Source organism: Mytilus californianus, unplaced genomic scaffold (genome assembly GCF_021869535.1).
Source record: "Mytilus californianus isolate M0D057914Y unplaced genomic scaffold, xbMytCali1.0.p SCAF_24, whole genome shotgun sequence".
NCBI classification, from domain to species: domain Eukaryota; kingdom Metazoa; phylum Mollusca; class Bivalvia; order Mytilida; family Mytilidae; genus Mytilus; species Mytilus californianus.
The window spans coordinates 4871477-4875764 of NW_026262673.1; positions in this window are offsets into that span (position 1 = coordinate 4871477).

The following is a 4288-nucleotide window of genomic DNA, read 5'->3' on the forward strand; positions in this document are numbered from 1 at the left end:
TTCTTGTATTGCGAGTATGCTTTCCGAAGTCCAGGAGCGAAAGCACAGGCTGAACCCTCTCTAAACGGATGAGCTAGCGGGGTATGAGACAAATTATGAAAGGAAAAACTGTTTACACAAGAAAACCCGTTTACGTTGCATTACTACTATGTTTAAAAATGACCTGTATTATCTTGTGTTACAGTTGACAAGTTTAGTCCTGGGCACATGATTTTTAATTGAAAAACAGATGTTCTGTACACATATTATTACATTCATGGATATATATTGAAACACAGAAACCTAAAATGAAGTGAGAACATTGGTTTGTTTAGACAAAAAAACTAGTAAATATGGTGCGAATTTTGTTCTAGTTACTTCCCTTTGGCTGATCAATAGTTATTCTTTTTACCTGATTTTTTATTTATGTTCACTTCACCTTTTATAGTGAATTGATCTTCTTAGTCATCACTTTAGAAATCTTTAAAGAAATAAGTTCGAAGATTTAAAAATTGTAATGAGACGAACATTGCTAATTTAGTGGTCTTTTCAGTTAAAATAAGAGAGGGGGTTGTTATTCAAGAGACTTTTTAAAAGTTTTATGGAGAATTGTTTTAAATATGTGTCCGACCAAATTCATTGAAATTTCCTGCTTAATTTGTAACAGAGTATATAGATTCCGTAACTTTTGTTATACATGCTCAGGTATAACCAAATTTAAAATGAATATCGATATTTTGATAAAGTGAGTCTTGACTCCAATGAAATTAAATTTTGCACACAAGAACGGTTTTATATGCATCTTAATATTTCGCTATTTTTTGTTATAATGATATTTAAATGTTTACGAAAATAGGATCGTTTAAGTCTTGGATAAGAATTCAAATTTGTTTCGAGCACGGAATAATGCCTGGGACTTTTATACTAACTAGTATAATAGTCCCAGATAATGCAGCCCAGAGGACTATGAAGATCCAGGGTTTTTATTGCCAACACAAATAATCTTGAAAGAATGAAAGTTGATCTTAGGCTACTCCACATCAACACGTACGAACACATTTTTTTTATTGTTTGAACTTATGTTGTTTTGTAACACCTCTGTTGCAAGTTAAGAGAGCGATTAGCACCTACAAACATGTTTAACTCCGCCATACTGTATATGATCCTATGCCATAGTCATTTGTTGATTATTGAGCATTAAGTATTATTGGGTGGTTGTAGTTTTTTGCTCATATGGTTGTTGTTGGTACATGTCTTTTATAGCTAAGAATACGTTATGGGTTTTTCTGATTGTTGAAGAACCTGATAGTATGTGGTATGATTGCCAATGAGACATCTCTTCAGAAGAAACAAAACGTCACAGTAATAAACAAGTATAGGTCACCGTAAAGCCTTCAACAATGAGCAAAGTCCATATTGCATAGTGAGCTATAAAAGGTACAGAAATGACAAATGTAAAACAATTACAAACGAGAAAACTGACGGACTAATATATGTACCAAAAAAAAAAGAACAAAAATCAAATATGTAACACCACCCCGTATAACCTCGATACAGATGAATCCGGACGTTGACGCGTTCGAATCGACCACACTGTGTACCACTGAGTTCAGACAGTGAATAATTAATACTTTTAAAGAAAATCCAATATCTATTCTTCGGATATTTTGCTCAAATATATTCTTTGCCATAATACTCATTACTTACTAAAAGGTTTTTCAAATATGTGACATTTCTATACACAAACATTAAAAAACGCTCGACGATATCAATGATAAAATGTGCTTGGTATTTTAAAATATTCAAAACTTAATGTTTCTCGTGCTTCATAGTTTTTAAAACATACATTTTTGAAAATTTCATAGTTTGAAATAAACAAACTTATAAAGATCGAAGGTTCATGTTGTTTCTAGAAACAAACAAATACACGTTTTAAAGTGGCTTCATTTTCATGTTGTGTACGCTTCGTTATCATTACACTTTTTTATACTGTACGTTTCGTTGCGACAATATTGTATTTGTCAAAGAATTTTGCATGTATCAAATTATGCTTTGATATGATTGTAACCAATATACATGTTTAAATAAATTAATTTACCACCATAACATGCAGACAGCAACCTTTAATATCCGTTGTATTGTCGAAACACTCTTGGAGGTATTTTGTACATGTAAAAAAATTCCTTATTGATACGAAACTGTAAATTGGTAGGAAAATACAATTACTCGACAGATGCAAATATTATTGGCTGAGCATACAGATGCACGGGTCCGATTTCTAATTTGATAGCATTTTTGAAAGTCTTTACCATACGACATTCAATGTACGGTTACACCATTGTCCCAGGTTAGGGGCGGGTTGGGTGCCCTTTATCGTGTTTAATCTTGAAATATTCTGTATGTGCCTGTCCGAAGCCAGGAGCGTGTAATTTAATGGTTATATATGTGTTTTTCGTTCAATTTTTTGTGCATAGATTAGGCCGTTAGTTTTCTCGTTTTAATTGCTTTATATTTGTCATTTCGGTGCCTTTTATAGCTGACTATGCGGTATGGGCTTTGCTCATTGTTAAAAGCCGTACGGTGACCTTTAGTTGTTCATTTCTGTCTCGTTTGGTCTCTTGTGAAGAGTTGTCTCATTGGCAATCATACCACATCTTCTTTTTGATATAGACAGTAATAAAAAAAAATCAATGGTTTATAGGCTTTTGGCCTAAAGAATATGTGTATACAATGAACATGTAACTTATAGCCATCGTTAATAAGTAATACAGTTTCTTTAATGGGGAGATGTAAAGATGAAGAGATAATTCTTATTATTAACTGGTTTGCTTTCTTCGATTATATATATTTTTTTTTAAGGTATAAAAATTATGCTTAATTTCCTCGAACATAACATTCTTTCTACTGTGGTGCCAAAATCTCACTGAATTGTTATTCTGGTTATTATAAGCATCTTAAAGTCTATACCCATCCACATGCATTTCATTCAAATTTTGACTGATGTTGGAAGAAGACCAAAGGGACCATATTTATATTTCCCAGTTACCCTTGGCGTCATCGGTAAATTATGCGGTTGAGCAAAGCTTTAGTCATCTACCTAACCTTAGACATTTACTTTGTTGCTTCTTTCATGTCTTTATAGTTATCATTAAAAAATGAAACGTTTCAAAGTTGGTACTGAACAATTTCTAGACTCGTTTATTTGTTAATGGCACTCGTACGTAATGGCTGATTGTTGGTTGCTAACGTTCACTTGCAAATAGTTCATGCATGTTCAGGATGAGCACAAAGTAGCAACACATACTACATGCAGGTCCTGGAAGGAGGCCGTCCGGAACTACGTCAGGGAAGTTTGGACTGCCACTGGATAAAATGAGGTATATTGAATAAGGACACAAATGTTGTCTTGCAACAGGCCACTTATGGACCCCTCACAGAGTTTTTGCAAGGGTTCATAAAGTGTAGTGAGCGTGGTGCTCTCTGTTCACGAGGCATTGGATCTAATATTCCCATTCTGACTGGACGTGACTGCGTCCTTGTACATCCCACACAGCTAAACGGGTGACCAACTTCGGCCAGGATTTTACTGCCGGTTGGAAAAAGAACAAAGTGACCATATCTATATTTCTCAGTCACCCTTTACCAATTTCTTTCATAGATGAAAAAAAAAAGATTTGGCTACAGTGTATAGAAAGTGCTGCTGTACCTATTAAATTCTTATTTAAACGAGATATCATATCCTAATTTTGATGGTGATGTTGTTTAAGTAGCAATTGAATTTTTTTTTGAAAAATCAAAACATCACTAAACATTATTACAATATATGCACACTTATGAGAACTCATAAGATCGTACATTCTCTCGATACTGTTTACTTATATTTGACATTGCACAAGTTCATGCGTTTTATTACGTCTTTCCTAAATCCGTTGGATATATACTGACTGATACTTTAGTCTTGAATAACATGATTTACCTTTTAGTTGTAATTAAATTTTGCTTTGAAATAGCTATCAGTTACTACATTTACTCTTTTTTCTATGTTTTATGTATATGGTTTTTGTGCCTTGTAGTGTACCGACATTTTGAGTTGAACGTATTGCAACTGTAAAATCATGTTGTGCTGTTTACACCAGTGTCCCAGGTTAGGGAGAGGGTGGGGGCTCACATGTTTAATCCCGTCGCATTCTTTTTGTGTCTGTCCAACGTAAGGAGCCTGTAGTACATTGGTTATATAGATCTGTCATATTTTACTTATAAATACAGCCGTCAGTGTTCTCGTTTTAAATTTTTCACATTTTTTTTTATA